General features: G+C 45.1%; 1 protein-coding gene across 2 annotated transcripts in view; it reads left to right on the top strand.

Moving 5' to 3' along the window:
• MAP3K13 (mitogen-activated protein kinase kinase kinase 13) overlaps positions 1-18,244 on the top strand; it is a 74,691-nt gene that overhangs the window by 3,885 nt on the left and 52,562 nt on the right. For both annotated transcript variants that reach the window (XM_039556680.1, XM_039556681.1), the window contains exon 2: positions 4,718-4,832. The gene's annotated coding sequence lies outside the window, so the exon portion shown is untranslated. The remainder of the gene's footprint in view (positions 1-4,717; positions 4,833-18,244) is intronic.

Here is an 18,244-nt window from a genome sequence, read left to right as displayed (position 1 = left end):
ATCTGTGGTAGGTCTGTTTTCTGTCAGAATCTGGTTCTAGGAAGATTTTTCTCCTTGTTATTGGAAGAAGGTTGTGTATGTCATGTGTCAACTTTGTTTACTATAAACTGAGGTTTCGATGGAAGAAACATTTTGCTTTAGATGCAGGATTGGGTTGATGACTCCTGCTTTTTAACTTTATATTTTTGAAACCATTTCCTTAAGTGTGATGGGTGTGAACTGAAGAACCTGTAGAGTACAAAGTGGCTCGACTTTTTAGCATTCCTGTCAACTTTCTCCAGGTTGTGAATGCGGTGTAGTGGTGTGACTCACTGTCAGGTGTGTGTCACGGATGTGTGGTCGTCTGGTGTGACTGAGGTCAAGGTTTAGGCTGAGCTCCAGATGGTGGCCAGAGGATTACTCTGAGAGCTAATTACAAGGCTTCTTTGTGTAAGTCTGAATAGTTACATCACAAAGATATTTCTTTAGTGATTCATCAGGCAGTTTAGTGGGGGACATAGCCCACAAGTTTTTAACTTTCTGATGAGGCGTGTTTTGCCCTTAGCCTGCGTAGCCTGTGTTGAGCTGTACCCCAGCACGTGCAGGATGTTTTAATGGGCATTCCTGACTCTGCCAATGGGATCTGTGGCATCTCTGAACTCTGAGTGTCTCTTTTTCTCTGCATGTGTGCCCTACATTTCTCCTCGCATCCATCTCTGGAGCGGGCGAGCCGCTGTGGTGTGGGCTGTGAACAAAGGCCTCTGCCTGTGGTTTATTGAGGCGTGGTCTCCCTTGAGTGAGCAAAGGCTATTTGTGAAGTTCCCTTGGGGAGAAGGTGGTCAGGAATCCAGCCTCGGAGCCGAGCAGAGGGGAGTGCAGCAGTGTCAGCCTTGGTGTCACTGTACTGGGTCAGCTGCTGGTGGTGGTACTGTCAGAGAGGGTCCTCTCTCCTGCAGAAGGGTCTTAGCGAGGTCACCCGACAGCAAATTGCTGAGAAAACATTCATTTTACTTCATTGGTTTGTTACTGTTGCCAGGAAACACCTTGTCCACATTTCAGAGACTTGTGAGTTTTGGTTGCTCCTATCTTAGCTCAGCAGATTTGCCCTACAACTCATGGATAAAGGGTGTTGGCCCCAGCATCTGCATCTCCGTATCAGCGTGCCAGCCTGTCTTGTCAGGTTGGATTGTCGCTCTCTTAGCTGGTGCCACTACAGTTGTGACCTTTGGCCTGTGGCAGGATGGCTCAGTGCTAAGGGGGATGAAATTTCCTTGCAATGTCATCCTTCCCTGTGTCTGGGCAACTCACGTATCCCTCAAAGAGGACTTTCCCACTGATGCTGGGTATCGAGTGCTGCTGCTGGCTTCAGGTCAGCCTGACACCTCCATGCTGGTGGAGGAAACAGTGCTGGGGTCTTGTGCTGGTGGTGCCATGGACCTCAGCAGGTGGCAGATGGATGGCTGAGTCCTCGTAGAATCATTTGTTTTCCACCTGTCTTCCTGAACACTGAAGTTCACCAGTGCTTGGTGTCATTGGGACACCACCTTGGAAAGGAGAATGTTTAGCAGGTGCTTTAGCTGTAGGGTTGCTGGAAGGACTCCTGTGTCCCTGGGCACGGGTCAGTATGTGATATACCTGACACGGAGCACTGTGACCTCCCTGGTTCCCTTACAAACGGGGCTCTCCTTCAATGGGTTATTTACATTCCCCTAGGCACAGTGTCCTGTAGTTTCAGTGTGCTTGCCTGTCTGTACTGGGAGGGAATACTGGTGCTGGCTAACTGATTTAGTGTGCTCTCTGGGTAGAGACTCCTCCTGCAGCCTGGTGGGCAGAACAAGGGTGCTGGCTGTAAGCTACAAGGATTATTTTTGTGTTCAGTCATCCACTGCCTGTTCCTGTGGGCAGGAGCTCTCTGGGCAGAGATAATCCAAACTGTTGATGTGCTTCTGTGTAGTGCAGTCAAGTTGAGGAGCTCTGGACTGACCAAATGGGTGGTTGACTGAGGACATACCTGTATAGAAGCCTCCTAGTGCTTCGAGCCTTAGGGAGTGTTTGCACAGTCATTTTTCCCCATGTCTAGGGCCAGAATGTACAGTCTGCAACAGAAGGTCATCATGATGTCTCTTAAAAGGATTTGTATGGGTTTTCCTTTGCTTTGTCAGGGAATAGCTGACCTTGGGGCCAGCCATGAGCTGGCTGCTTTCCTGTGTTTCTGAACACACTGAAGCAGCAAAGATCAGTCCCCAGAATCTCTGTGAGATTTGGTCAGTACCCTTTTCAGAACCCAGATTACCTTGAAGTCTCTCTTTGCCTTAATTTCCAAAATAATTCGGTTCTCCTTTAAAAAATCTAAACCTAAGCCCTGGCTTCCTGGTTCAAGGAGTGGGAGGCTATTGTGTGCCTGACCTCAAACTGGCTGCTGCTCAAGGTTCTGCAACATGTGATGCCTGGTGTTGCATCAGGTGATGGACGGGGGATTTTGTTGATTCCATCTTGGCCAAGGCATCTTGAACCTTCTATTTTGAGAGGCCCATGTGGTTGCAGGACTGAAAGAAACACAGAGTTCAGTTTTGCATCCCATGGGCTGGTGCTGGGAGGTTGTTGACAATGGCAACAGTCCTCGCTTCTCCAGACTGTCCCTCGTGGTGGTGGTAAAGAACCTGCTCAGACTCTTTGTGCTCAATGAGCTCAGTGTTTTCTTTGGAGATCACTTCATACTCCTTCATTTCCCTTCTTCCCCTGTAAGTCATTTTTCCAAGGTTGTTCCCTAAGATTTCATTTCCATCTTTTTGCTGAGACCTCATATCTCCAAGAAGGAGGTGCTGGACCACGCTTGTTTTTCCATAATTAGAGGATTAAATCTTCCAGACATTCTTTGAAGCCACTGGCTATTGCCAGAGTCACCTGAAGGTGCATTAGGGACTCTTAGGAACTTGTTTATTCTCTGTGGGATGAGAGATATTCCTTGTCCCACTTTCCCTCGGGCTAGCTCAGATTATGCTGATAGCATTAGTGAAGAACACTTCCAAGTCTGATGTCACTCTACAGCAAAAGCTTGGAGGTTTGTTGAGACACTCAGCAGGCACTGGGACTTTGCAGAGTAACCCAGGAATGAAACTGCATTTTGTGGAGCAAAATGTGCCGAGAGTGGTGTTTGCAGGGGGACTGACACTTGTGTTTGAGAGAGTGGAAAGGAGGAGCTCCAAGCAGAGCTCTACACACGCATTGTGCGTGTGTGGAGTTACCTGAAGTTCAGGAGAGGTGCTTTTGAAGCCCTTTTCTTTCATCACTGTTGTCTGTATGACACCCTACTCTTCCTTTTGTAGTTCTTCCAGCAGCAAGTTGACAAGGACTGTGAGTTTGGGATATGTATAAAACCTCTCTACCTGTGAGCTTGCAAAGAGCTGTGGGACTTGTCCTGCAGATATTCCCCAAAAGGGGAAGAACCCTTGGGAAGACTTTGCATCTCCAGCAGTGAAGTGTGAAAGTGGAAATGGACAGTAGATACTGAGCTGTAATTATTGGGAAGCAGGAGTCTTTTCTGGGCTAGTGGGAACCTTGAGTGTGACCTAAGTAATCTGAAAGAGCTGAAGGGTTTCACTGCCTTGAGCAACTTTGTGGGTCTTTCACAGACGCTTCCAAAAGGACACAGCGCTGATAACGGGAACTGCGGGATGCGCCGCGTTGAAATTTTATCTGCCTAAGTAGCTGCTAGTCCAATTCCATTAATGTTTGCATATTTAATAAACTTCTAATGTGAGATTTTAATGAGTTGGCAGTTATCTCTGAGCACCCAGCAGCGGCAGCAGTCTCAGAGTTTAGGTGGCTCTCAAATGGAGATTTCTCTCACTTAGAAGGCATGTGGCCTTTCCTTGGGCAGTCAGCACTTGGCAGGCTCTGGAATACTTTGATTTAGTTTGTACTGATGTACATCAACAGTGAATCTTTAATTTGGATGGAGCCCTAGGGTTAAGTTTTTGGGGGAGGCATCTTTTTAGAAAGACGGATGTAAGAGAAGCGACCTTGGTTAATCTCGTAACACACCATTTATCTACTTGGGATGTTTCTTGCTAGTGGTCTAATTATTTTGGCTGCAAAATGGGACTGCCAGGGAGATTGCTTCTAACGTGGCATTTGCTCATTTATGCTCCCAGTGCTTTTGCTTTGCCTTTTCAGCCTAATTTTGCAAACATGTGTCCAACTCCTCATAGTCCCAAGCAGGGTAAGAAGTGCCCTGGTTGTGCTGCACAGTTGGACCGAAGTCTCTCTGGCGAGGAGAGGGAAGGTAATCTGTCGTTGAGGGAACTGTAGCAAAATTCAGCAGAAAAGTTCAGTGTTTATGCTTTTGAGATAGACCTAAGTGTAGTAAATATATGTCACTATATCAGATGTAGCAGGCAAGGTGGAAAGGGACCTTTGATAACACAGTGTAATTCTCAGGTCTGGTCTGGCACCAATACTGCTGTAAATAAGTCTCTTGCCCATTCCCAATCTTCAGGATGAATTCTCAGTCTGCTGCTGTGGATGGTAGATGTGTAAGCTGTGAGTGTGGCAAGGGTGAGGAAATAATTCCTTGCAGCCTCCTTTGAGATAAGACAGCAGTAATTCAGTAATTCAGTAATTCACTGGACCATCAGATGGGTTTCAGGTGACCTTTCAGTGAGCTTGCTAAAAAGCAGGAAAAATTTAGTGTTTATCTGAGCAGTATTTTAAATTGAAGTTCTTTTTATATCTCCAGAACACCAGTTTGGGAGGAACAGCACAGAGAGTTAAGGACAAAAACTGATGGACCATTACATCTTCCGAAATGAGCCTTTTCACACTTTCCTGCTGGAAAATAGCATGTCCTGAAGGTGAGTAGGTTTGGTGTGTGACAGATGAGTGGCCTGATGTCTTGGGCCTTGACCAAAGGCAGATCCACCCTCACTCCAGCTTGGCCTGACACTGCCTCTCTGGGCTGGCACAGCCCATGGCAACTTGCTTGTGAAAGTGTGTATTTTATCACCAGGAGAAATAGGGAGGAAGTAGGGAATATTTTCCACTAATGAATTATCATTGATTTGAAGCCTTTGAAAAAGCTGGAGTGCTTAGTGAAGGAGGTGAGCCATTGGGAACATGGATATTTTCTGGTGAGTGGAGAAAACGTAGGTGTTTTGTTTGCAGCATGAGAAAGTAAAGCTTGTAAGACAAACTTTGGTTTAGTTTGGCAAGTGTGTTAAATTACATAAGGCATTTCCAAGTTTTGTTCCAGTTGTACCTCAAATGATATTTTCAGTGTTCAGAAGAGCTGAAGAGGAGTGCTTGCTATCAAAGATGGTAAAGTAATTTCCCCAAAGTAAAGAACATAATGCTTGAATGAAATTAAATCAGAATTGTATTTTGTAGCGTTTGTGATATCTTTTATGTTATTTTTGTACTCAGCCCCTTAGGGCTGTAGGCAGTGACCATCCAGTTTTGTTTTAAAATCCTTTAATAACAGAAATCAGACTGGGAAATGTTACATAAGTCCTGCACTCAACATTGAAATAAAACCAGCATTTCTGGGACTGTTAAGGTTTAAAATATCTTGGTTCAGACTTTACTCTCAGTTTAATAAATAACATATAAAAGGAAGCCATGAGCTATGTAGGCCTAAGTTTTCCTACTTAGCAGCATTAATTCTGATTTTTTTAAATTAGGCCAATAAATTCGCTTTTCTGATGGCTACTTTGTTAATAATTATTTTTTCTATTTTTTGGTGTGAGCCAACTAACAGCTCTGAACTCAAAGACAATAGTGGAATGTAAATGGTAAAAAATAGGTGGTTGTCAGTTGTCATTCTGTCTGCACAGAAATAGCTTGAAAATGTTCAGCACTGGTGTCACAGGCCTTTTGTACATAAATGCTTTTCCATGTGAGGGAAAAATCCCAGTAGAAGTTCAGCCTACAGTGAAGTCTTCATGTGTTTTTGTAGATTTGAAGCTCATTAGCCATGTGAGTTCCCTGAACATTTGTGTATTTGGCAGCAGTGAGAGCCTCTCAGGAGTGTAGGAGTTGACAGGTACAAGAGGATGCAGTGTCAGGGGATCTTACTTGTTGAAGAAGAAAAGTCTTGTGGCTGGAGAGAGAAATACTGTTCACATTCACTGGTGCTCTTTGGTGTCTGGTATGATCTGCACAGTTCTGCATAAAAGGATGGAAACCTGAAAGCCCCAAAGCAAGAGATGTGACTAAGTTCCAAAAGCTCTCTTGTCTTTCCTAAGTGCCTGTGTTTTCCAAGTGTCCTCTTCAGATGTTATCTGTGAACCTTTTGCCAAAAACCCTCCTAAAGCTAGGGAGTCTCACTGGGAAATACTTGTTCTGGTGTAGTCTGTGTTTTGCTGTTGTGTGGATGAGCAGAAATACTTTCTCTGCCTTTTGCTCTCTCTTTTCCTGGTCTGTAAAAGGTGCGACTTTAATCTGTGGAGAAAGATTGTGCAACAGGGTGAAGAGAGGGAGTGAAAAGAGGATATTTTTTGCTGTTCTAAGGCTTCTTTGTTCTCAGAGGTCAGGAGGAGCTGAGCTCCAGTGATTTCATACACTCTCCTATTACCTGTTCTCATGCTGGCCATAAGCCTAAAGGGATGGATCCTCCTCTGGATGAGTCATTAAGTAAATATCAGGCTGTGCTGGTATTCCTGCTCTGAGTACTTGTTCCTATTTCTTGTGTGTTGTTTACTCTCTGTTTTCTTAGCTGCTATCACAACCCCACCAGATTTTGTCAGCACAAGGACTTCTCACGGTGTGCAGCTGGGGAGAGGTGCCTGCACTGGAGCCAGGAGCTGTTCCAGCCTTGTTCGAGGAGGGATTTTCAAGAGTAGCTGGGAAATACTTGGAGATATTTCCAGTAAAACAGTTCTGGTTCTTGGCTCTTGATCAGAGGTGTCTTGCCAGGTGGCCTGTGGGCTGGATGTGGTGCCTGCTCTGGCTGCATCCCTCCTGCAGGACAGGGCATGGGAGGAAGTGCATCCCATGGGAGCACACGGTGTTCAGAGCTGTCACTGGAGCCTTCAGCACTTTGTTCCTGCTGGGCTGCTGCGGGGAGGGCTGGAGCTCTATGAGCTGTGCTTCTCCAGCAGCTGCTGCAGCCAGAGGTGGCTCAGGAATGATTGTAGAATCCTAGAACCATGGATTGGTTTGTGTTGGAAGGGATCTTAGAGTTCATCCAGTTCCACCCCCTGCACCACTCACTAGATCAGGTCGTTCAGGGCTCCATCCCGCCTGACCTTGACCAATTCCGGGGTGTGGAAGCCACAACCTCTCTGGGTAACATATGATGACATGGTGCATCTCCTGGAGGAGATTTGCAGCTTCCATGGGGACAGGGAAAGGGTGCTTCAAGTGTGTGTGCTCACTGGGAAGCTCTACTAGCAAGGGACAGGGGCATGTTACTCACTAGCCCACCTGTGCATCATAAGGCTGACTTGCAGTGTGCACATGTTCTGATACTGGATAACCACTGGGTTTTGTCTGGAGTCTGGATTTGTGTCTGTTTTCCATGTGGAGATTTGACTCTGTCAGGCTTCTATCCTAACTAGAAAACCTTGGATAGGTGTAGAGGTCCCTGGTAGGTTCTCTCCTTGCCTGTCTGCCCCAGCATGTCGTCACTTATGGGATTTGAAAATGCCTTGGTGTTTGTGGATTAAATTCTTGTCTCATTAGGACAAAAATATACCATCAATTTAACCTGCATCTTGACAAAATATGGATGGTTTGAACCTTGGGCAAAAACTGGATGATGCTGCCCAGCCAGAATCAGTTTCCATCCTTATTTTCTCTGAGAGAGGGAATGTTTCTGGTGCTGGGTGGCTGAGACTGTTCTGGGGGAGCTGACCAGGCCATTGGAGGTGAGAGCTGTGGGGCAGAGCTGCATCAACTTCTGGTTACATCTTTATTGTACTAAAACTTCCTTCAGGGCTTTGCTTATTCCCTTCTGCCAAGGAAAGCTGTCCCAGCCACCTCCAAGGACACTTAAGGAAGTCCAGATAATTGTGGGGTTCTCTCTCTTTCCTGGCAATCCCGAGGGTTCCATGTTTTAAACTGCAAGCCCAGTAGGTGCTGCTGAGCTGTGGCACAAGCAGTGAGAACAGCCTGAGACACACCAAGTTTCCTGTAGGAAGATCCCTAAGATTCATCCCCGCATGGAATTTACAGCCGGTGTTGCGGCAGTGGATTTGACAGCTTGGCTGCTGGATGTACGTGGGCTTGCTGGGATGTTCCAGCTGCTGTGTTGGGAACCATTTGTTTTGCTTTAACTGGATGTGAAGTATCACCACTGAGGCCTGATGGATCCCCTTAATGGCACAGTGTACAATCAGCATCAGCCTGAGGCTAGCTGCTCACCCACTGCACTGTAATTAATTTGCCATGAGCAAAACTTCAGGAATTCCTGGTCTGGGACCTTTCTATGCCAGGAGTCGTCTGTAGCCCAGTTTAGTTAGAAAGTGTCCAGACTAAAACCACTGCACACTTTTATTTTATTAAGATCTGCTGTTAAGAAAATAATTTTTGCTAAGCAGAGCACTTTAGGCTGACATTTAGTGGAGGAAATACACTGTAAAAACCTGTAATCACACTGGAGGGAAAAGGAGACATTGCTTCAGATTCCCATGATGTTTTTTCCAGCTGCCTGAGTAAAACAATTCTATTTTCAAGATATACTTATCCCACATTTAAATATTGTGTGGATGCATTTAAAAAATGTTTGATTATGTTCTGATTATGTGTGACTTTTGGATACTGATTAATAGATACAGGTGCAGCAATAAAGGAACTGTAAATGTGCCAGGTAGTGTTGCTTGTCTGCAGGTCCCCTTATCAAATAAGATTATATTGTTTCTCAAGCACATTGCACTTGCCATCTTGAAGCAGAATTACGTTTCTATTAAAATAATGTTTGCCCAGTGCTTCCAGGTAAAGGAGAATTCAGCATTACTCATAAGGACCACAATCTACTTTTATTTAATTCATTTACCACTTGACTTGGTCTCCATTCTCTGGTGCCTGAGCATTGCATTGCCTGCTATTTTGGAGTAGCTGTGTTTGGAAAGCTGCTCAGTTTTTTGTGTTCTGATGTCTGTTACCACAGGTTTTTTTTGCCTTGAGATCTAACTACTGTCTTTGAGTTGATGCATCTCTTTTAATCTCAGCTTTAATCTCTGGTTTTCTCTTTTTCGATTTACACAACCATGGTAAAAGCAACCAGGTTATCCTGGGGTCAGTTTGAGGATAACAAATTCCTTCTCTCCTTCCTTAAGCCCCAGTGCAAATGAAGAAAGCTAAATGTACTGGCTGTTCTTCATGCCTTTTTGCCCAGTGCAGAAGCAAATTAAGCTATTTTGACCTTTCTCTGACACTTGTAGTCAGTGAAGATGAGGGGAAAGGCTTTGTAGAAGTAAATGAAGTCGGTATTGTTTTTTCTAAAATTGTTATTGATGCACTCTAGAGTGCTCTAATTAAAGTCCCAGCCTGTGAAGGCAAGTGCAGGCAATCTCAGCTGCTATTTCATCCACCTTCAGTGGTTTGTCCATCTTTGAAGTGCCCTGTGACAGGGGTTTGAGGTGGTGGCTCTGAGTGGGTAGCACACACCTTTGGTAAGCTCTGTCCTGCCCTTCTCCTGGCATTGCTGGTACTGCCAGAGCATCACCTGGGTGGAGTCTGAGCTGAGCTGGCTGAAATCAGGGGCCCTGCCACTGGTGCATGACATGGAGCAGAAAAGGGCTCACAATAAACTGGACGGTTTCAGAGAATCCCAGAATGGTTTGGGTTGGAAGGGACTTTAAAAATCCTCTCATTCCACCCCCTGCCATGGGCAGGGACACCTTCCACTGTCCCATCCAACCTGGCCTTGGACACTGCCAGGGATCCAGGGGCAGCCACAGCTTCTCTGGGCACCCTGTGCCAGGGCCTGCCCACCCTCACAGGGAAGGATTTCTTCCTAAGATCCAATCTAAATCTCTCTTTTTTTAGTTTAAAACCATTCCCCCTTGTCCTTGCATTGTCCATTGCAGCTGTAGCTTAGGAAGGAAAGGAGTATGCGTAGTTTACCACCCCAAACCCGATTGTGTGCTGCTATTTAATAAACATATAAAATTATATGTTTCTTTTCCGGGTTAAGTAAAGGTGGCCCGTCCACCTGGTCAAATTCGAATTTGTAGCCCAAATCTGGGCAAGACACGATAGAGCGGATGAACCCCTCCCACCCAAAACCAATTCCACTGTCCAGATCGAACCACAGAGGGAAGGGGCCTTTATTATACAGGTACAGGTATTCTAGCTTTGCTTACAAACATATGAACTATGTCAACGGAAGAGAAGAGCGCTCTGGATGCAAGGGTCCGGGCTAATCTCCCTAGCCTCGTTTTAGAGAGTCCCATGGCCTCAAGCAACTCAGAGTTCTTCTCATACCATTTCCCCCGCGCTCCTAAGGGGAAACCCGTGAACTCTACAGAAGTTACATTAGTGAGGTCCTGAATCTGCGGGAGAAGGCGTTGATATTTCTTTGCCTTTTCTGCAGCGGCCTCTTTCAGTGAAGAGTTGCTGTGCTCGTATCGCACTGTAACGTCCACCACCAATGCCTTTGCCTCTTTAACGAAGATTAAATCTGGCTTAAATAATTCGTTTTCTTCATCCCTCAAGTGTGGCTCTTGGAAAACAGTCCAATTCTCCCTCTTAGCTTCATTGCTAAGGGTTTCGCAGATGGAATTATGCCTTTTAATTCTGGCTTCTTGAGTCATTGGACAGTTTCCGATGACATGGGCAGCTGATTCGTATAGAGCGCCACAGTGTCTGCAAGATCGAACACAGACATCGTGTCTACCCCTTGCCAGAAATTCTCGAGTGGGGTAGACATTAGCTCTTAATTGCAACGCCGTTATGAGTTTTCTGTGAGGGATACCCCGGTAATGCAACAGCCAATCATTACTGATCTTATCGTTCTCAAAATTTCCAATCCCGTGGCCCTGGGCAACCAGATGTTTCCATTTATTAAACTCAACCTTCCGCCAGTCACAAGGTCTAGGAAGGTGTAGCTTGGAACGTGGTGTCTCCCACTCTGACAAGGCTTCGCTACTTTCACTGACTATTTCCATCATAGGGATGGGATCCCAAATCTGGGGGATGGTTTCTCGAACTCCACCAGCTTTAATCCATAATTTCTCATATAATAATTCCAGATGTTCCCCTTTCAAAAAAGAAACTAGCGTCCCATCCGAAGATTGTGCTAATTTGTGCAATCTTCGCGCTTGAATACTTGGTATAAGCGCCGCCAGCTTAATGAGTCCCAGCCCTCCATCCTTAAACCTCGAATACAAGATGGCATCACATGTACTAGTTGGAAGATGAAGCCACTCCTTGACCGCTTTCTTAATCATAAGGTCAAGGGATTCGAGGAGCCCAGATTATGCATCGGTATGGTCGGCCAGATATATCAGTCTAGGGATGGTATATGTCCTGAGTATATCGACTTCCTAAAGAGGTTTCAGTGGTGCACTCCCAATCCGATGAAGCCATTCTTCTAGTTTTTCTGGAAGTTTTGGATCAGCAAAACCAGTCCAAGGATCGATCTGTGCGCCTAGATATTTCTCTGAGCTTCCCGGGTCGATCATGTTCAGGGGAGTTCCTCCAACTTGCCAGACAGGACAATCATTGATGGTATACGCGTCCTTAGTCGGCTTGATGTAAAAGCCGTGGCATTTCTCCCCTTGAGTTCGGAGGCCAGTATGTTCACAAAAGGTCTCCAAAATTTTGATGTTAAAACACATGCCTTCCCAGGAATCGCTCAGGAGTACGAGATCATCGGCGAAGGCCATGGCCGTAATCTTAAATCCTCCATGATGGAATCCAAATCCCTCTGTTTCCAATTTACACAGGAGAGGATCCAGCGCCAGATTGAATAACAAAGGTGACATTGGGTCGCCCTGTTTAACACCGGAGCGGATGTTAATAGGGTCTGTCTTCCCATTTTTGGTGACGATGTACGTTTTGATATTCTTGTACATCTCACCAATTAGATGGACTATATGGGAATCAACCCCCCTCTTAACCAAGCCAGCAATTATATGCTGATGGCAAACGGTATCAAATGCCTTGGCAATATCCACAAAGACAACCCCCAAACTTCGATGTTCCTGTTTAGCCTTTTTGACCAAAAGCTGTAACAGCTTGAGGTTCTCGGAACAACCTGATGCACTGATAAAACCCCGTTGTCTGGGATTGATGGGACATGCTCGAACCAGTCTCGCATTTGCGATCCTGGAGAATAACCTAAACACCACTGAAGCAATGGTGATAGGCCTCCAGTTATTGATATCACCAAGTCTCTCCTCATTGGATGACTTGGGTATCAAAACTGTCCGGCAGTCCCGTAGTGCATCGGGTAAAGTTCCGGTGGCTAGCCAGAGGTTGAAGATCTCTTTCAACTGGGAAAACTTAGGGTCTGCTTTGATAAGATGACCCAAAGTAATCCCATCTGGCCCAGGAGCGGAGGTTTTAGACATCTCATTCAAGTTTTTACCAATTTCTTTTTCAGAAATCATGTCTCGAAACACGGTGTTATCTGCTTCCCTATATATAGGGAAGGATTCAAGACCACTAAAACCAACAGATGTTTCCCATCTATCCTTAAATGCCTTGTGAATATCACCAGATGGTATCTGGCACTGGAGGGCTTCCACGTTATCCAATATAGCACGTGCTAACCTCCCTCTATGAATTTGGAACAGCCTCTGATATCTTAGATATTTTCCCTTCTTAACGGCCCTTTTTTGCATCCACTTAGTTGTTTTCCCGGATGCTTTTTGGCCTTGAGGCCTCCGTGGCCTTCGCGGCTTAGACCTTTCTTGGTTAAGCTCAACCAAGCTATCCCGAAACTTATCATACACTTCGTTCACCACTAAGTGTGGATCTTGTCCATCTAGAATTTTTCCGAAGGCCGCCTTACTTTGTATTTTTCTGTTGTACTTGAAAAATGGAGCTTTGTGCTCTTAAATGGTTGTGCTCTCTCCTGAGAGGGCAGGTAAGAAGGGAAAAACTTAATGTTTGTTTGACAGAATGTTGCAGCAGTAGCAGAGGATGTTGTATCTCAGTCCAGATCATTTCAGGTCTAGCAGAACTCCTGCTTACACTTTGCATTCCTGTTTCTCTGCTGTGTATTTCCTAGACAGCTGTGCTTGCACCGGCTGCCTTATCTCAAAGGTGATTACACTGGTATCTTTATTTGCTCTGCCCTGTGCTGATACCAGCCCTCAGCCAGCCCTCTCCGTTTCCAGCCCTGGGATGGGCAGAGTGGAGGCTGCAAAATGAGCTGGTGCTTAATGCTCGTGGCTGGGAGAGTGTTGATCACTGAGAGCCTGGGCAGCATAACTTAGTGGTGGACTCAAACTGTGGTTGCTTGTCTCAGGCACAGACTGCAGGAAATGGAAACTAGCCCCGATTTTTCCCTGATAGAAGAGTTTCCAAACAGGTTATGTGTCTCCAAAGTAAAGGCTTTCCTGGATGCACTTCTCTAGAAAGTCATAATACATTTATGTAGCATGCTGTCTCTTGCAGTTAAAATGATTGGCAGTTTTTGGGAAGTGCCATCTGAAAAAATGCAAGGGATTTTTTTTCTCACAGCACAGTACAGAAAATTTCCCTTTGCTGTTTCCCCACCAGAAATGACACAGCTCTGTAACGGAGTAGGGGGTAGGTCACTGCAGTTTGCATTTTGCTCTACTCTGAAAAGAGCTCATCCCTTCAGAGGTGCACATGGTGGTGTTCAAAAACTGCTTCTGCCATCAGCCAAACCAAATTTGTAATTACATTGCTGTGAAAAATGGGGTTGTGCGGAAACCCATTTGCATCCCTTAAAGAAATTAATGGCACCAATGGTGTTGATATTGGACATTGGGTGATACAAAGTAAAGGTCAGAGTTTGAGATGAGTGCACCTAAAAATTCCTCTCCTTTGGCTAGGGTGGCTGAATGTGATAGTTTAGATTAAAACAGGCCAAGAGAGCCATTTTGAAAGCCAGGCCTTTCAGCTCCATGCCTTAACTAGTGGATGCAATTATACATTTCACTGGTGTGTAATACTTACTGAAGTTTCTGTTCTTAAGTACGGTAAATGCTTTTGCATAGTGCTTAAAAGGTTGGCCAAAAATTCTATCTTGCATAAACAATAGCTCTGTTTTAAGGTTGGATAGAAATTTAGCTTATTGTGAGCTCTTGGAATGAATGCTGTCAAATGAGCTTTTCTGAGTTGTCTTAACACTGAAGGATTTTTATACAAGAAGTTCATATGTATATATATATATATATATATTTATATCTATGTAAATGGCTGGAGATAAGTCTGGTAAAAATGGGCAATTTGGTTAAAGCAGGAGTTTGAGGAAGCGTTAGAATGGTTGCCTGGGGCTTCAGTATGATTTTGCAGTGCTCTGGATGGTTAATACAGAATAGACTAACTGCTAGGACAGAGAAGCCCAGAATAATTTTCCTTGTCCCAGTTAAGTCAAGAACTATTAGAGCAGTGGAAATAAGGTTTCGACAAGAGGGGAAGAAAGGGTGAGGGATGTGCCAGCTCTCAGTCTTGGTGGTGAGAGGGGAGAGGACCAGAAATTGGAATGGAAGAAGGGTGAGTAGCAGTTACCAGTGAAAATAGACTAATGTTGCATGTAAGTGCATTAGGAATGATTTTCATTCTGGTGCTTTTTTTTTTAAAAAAACCCCCAAAGTATATGAACAGTTGCAGTAAGACATGGAGGTCAAAGGAATATGGGATTTTCTTTGACCTGCATGTTTGTCAGGAAAGGCTTTTTCTCTGCTTTCAAACCTGATGTTTGGGCCATTTTAAGTCATTTCTCTCCATCCACATCCCTCCAAACCGTGCTGCACTGGCCATGCAGGAGTTTGACCCTCATCCCATGGCTTTGCTTCCCTGGTGCTGGAAGCAGGGAGGGCACAGCAGCTCAGAGGCTCCAGTAAACCCTGTTCACTGTCTAGCTCATACTTAAATGTTTGGAGGAGCGACATCAAGTACTATTTAAATGTACCTTTCCCACCTTTTCCTAAGGTATATTTCTCTCCTGTCATGTGTTGAGGTGTTGGATTGCGACACTGCAGTAGAAGTAACATTTCTGAGCAGAATATTGAAGGACCAAGATCTTGACAGGGGGGTTGTGTGAGAGGAATCTTTAACCTTCTCTCTGCAGCACCCTGGGGTGGTTCACTGGGTTCACTGGGAGTTACTCAGGAAGCAGAATTTCTAGTCTCTTTTGGGATTGCAAGTGTAACAAGGCAACTGGGAGGAATGAGAAGGTGTTGTGGTGTTAGACAACAGTCCCACGTGCAGCTGCAGCTGTGAAGGCTGTGTGCTCAGTAGCCATGAGCAGGAACCATTATGTTTTCTGGCTGATGATGGCCTTCTAGCCCAAGATGACAATCAGTAACTGAGCTGTAAGAAGAAATGGGCTCCTTGCTAAAGGAGATCTTCTGCTCTGCTCTTCTTTGCAAGAAGCTAACTCAGCATTGTGCTTGAGGATTGATCTTCAGGGCTAATTTCTGGTAGTGCTTTATCTTTATTCTCCTATCAGCAGTCTGGCTTCAGAACCCTCCAGACCTCATTCCATTATTCCCTTGGCCAAGGGAGTGTCAAATGCAATACTCCTGAGCAGTTCATTCGACCGTGCTACCCTGCCCTTTGCCCATCTTTGGGATGGCCATAAACGGAGGGACCAGTGTGTTCAGGCTTGCAGGAGACACTACAGGGCCTAGAGAACATACTTCTACCCATTCTGAGCTGATGATGTGTCTGGAGCAAGAGGAACTGTTCCCACACTTGGGTAAAAATACAATCCCTTCCCCCTCTCTCTCTGGTTGGTATTTTGCAACATCAAGGTTAATTTCTGTGGTTTTCAGGTTAAAATACATATGTTCCTGTGTAGTTGAGATTCCTTATCTGTACAATACATTTGCTTTTAAAGTACTGAGAGCAACGAGCCTGTTTCTGCAATGCCTCCCTCCCCGTGGAGCACGTGGGAAGGAAGAGGTTTGATCAACCTGTTTGTTATAGAGGAGAGTAAAGGCAAACCCAGAGGAGAGGCAGAAGGGACCATTAAGTGTTCTTTTTTTCTCTGCAAGCTCCTCTCATGTGCTGAAGGAAATTGTTCTTCTTGTCATCTCAGATGATTATATTCACAAAATCCGACCCCGAAATATCATCCCTGTATTAGACACTGACCATCTACAGTCAGAGTCTTATTTTGTGCCTTTATTTTGATTACCTTTGTTACCTCGGGCACTTGGCAGGAGCAAAAAGCCTCATCATTCTGATTGCTTCGGTTTCCCAAGATGTCTTTTGAGAGAAAATGTTTCCTGAGCTTTGTTGCAACCTCTTAAGTAGAATTTGGTCTTTCTGGGAACCATGTGAGATCAAGTGATTGCCTGGAGCAAGGGAAGGTACTGAAGCTGCAATAGCGAAGACCTTGATATCAAAGGCCACCTGCTACTGCTCTCCATCCCTTCAGCCTTGAATTTACCAGGTTATAAATTCACCTTGTCTTCCAATGGAATGGCTGGCAGGTCCTCAACAGGTGAACTGGGCAGTTTCTCAGGGATTAGTTCACATTTGTGTGCCAGCCAGAAATTTCCTCCTGCATAAACTTTTGTCTAGAACTAATACTGAATTGTCTTTTGGCCTTCTTTCTGGGTGCTCCTTTTACTATTTTCTTGGTCTTCCTGGTGTCAGTCAACAAGTCCACGTCAGCAGGTAGCTTTGACTTTCAGGTTTGCAACCCAGCTTACACGGGCACCTGGTAGGAGTAGAAATTACTGTCCCACTGTAGAATTCTAATAGTTGTCTGTTTTATCCCAAACCTTGGTTTATTGATCAGCTTGTGTAAAGAATTTCTTATGAAAAACTTAAATGAACTCCTGAACACTTTCTGGTTGAAGAAAATGGAGAAAAATATCTTATAGTCTGTATTGATGTGGCTGAACTAAACACACACAACATTGATTAACCTGGGTCTTCTGCTCATGGTGTGTATTTTCTTTACTGTGCTCAGTCAGAAACGCATTTCTAGCAAGCTGAGATTGTATTTATGGAGTGAACTGTGTGAGTGTTGTAATACTCATGAAAAAAATCTTTGCTAGGACCACTGTCCACGTCCAGGCCTGCAGGGCCGTGATCCATCTCTGGTGTTCTGGTCACATACCCTTGTGGCCTTTCCTCACCTTGGATCTACAGCATAAAGGACAGAGCATCTTTTCGGTCATTTTTCTTATAAGCAGCTTTAGTAGTTTAGTTTAGAGTAGCTGTTCTAACATTTTTTCATTTCAGCCTCAGCACAGATGCAGCCCCATCAGTGCTGTGTAGGTTCAGGTATTGCAGTATATGCAGGTGACATTGTTTTTTCTTTGGTTTGTTTTGTCTGCTGTTTGGCACAAGAGAGACTCCCCTGGCCCCCCTGCTGCCAGCAATTACAGACAGTTGCCAGTCCCCAGTGGGAATAAGTATTTCCAGCCAATATTTACAGCTGGTTCTGTCCTGGAGGGATGGAGCTGCTGCTGTCAGCTGGAGGTGAAGGAGGTTTCCTTTTGACTCTCCAGCAAGCAAGGTGTAAAATGCAGCTCTGGTGGTGGCTGGAAGAAGGTTTTGATGGTTTTTTTTTTATGGCTCAAGCTATTTAATGTGTCTGTGCTTTCCTCTGAAGCAGAGGGTCCTGGTCTGGGGAGTGTCACCTCAGTCCTGGTGAGGAGAGAGCCTCCCTGGCACAAAGCATGACAGGCTGAGCTCCTGGGGTGTTCTGAGAGTCTGTCCAAGAGCTGCTTCCTTGGAGTGTTCTCCCTTCTGCAGCCTTGGTGCAGTACGAGGGTGAGGTCACCAGCCAGCGTTTGGTGAGAGATGGGACTGCTTCCCTTACTCAGTGCCATCCATCTTGTATATTCAGAGTGAGTTCTCATAAGAAAAAATGCCATGGTTGTGTCACGGGAGATTGCAGTTACAGTAGAATCATGTCATAATGTGTAAATGTTTAATGTTTCCTGTCATTTGAGTAGCAGGGCACACCAGCATTTTCCTTGTCATCTGTATCTTTTTAGTGTTGGACTTGGCTTCATTCTCCAAAGGCCTGCAAAGGTCATTGTTTTGCAAGGAGAAATGCCATGACATCAGCTTTTGGGAAGCTGAAAATCCAGAGCAGCCAGCAGGGACAACTGAGGTCCTGCTTTATCAGAGGTGATAACCTTCCTATGTCAGGTGTGTG

This window comes from Corvus cornix, chromosome 9 (genome assembly GCF_000738735.6).
Source record: "Corvus cornix cornix isolate S_Up_H32 chromosome 9, ASM73873v5, whole genome shotgun sequence".
Taxonomy (NCBI): Eukaryota; Metazoa; Chordata; class Aves; order Passeriformes; family Corvidae; genus Corvus; species Corvus cornix.
The sequence above is the reverse complement of the archived record's forward strand: the minus strand, read 5'-3'. Positions and strand labels throughout refer to the sequence as shown.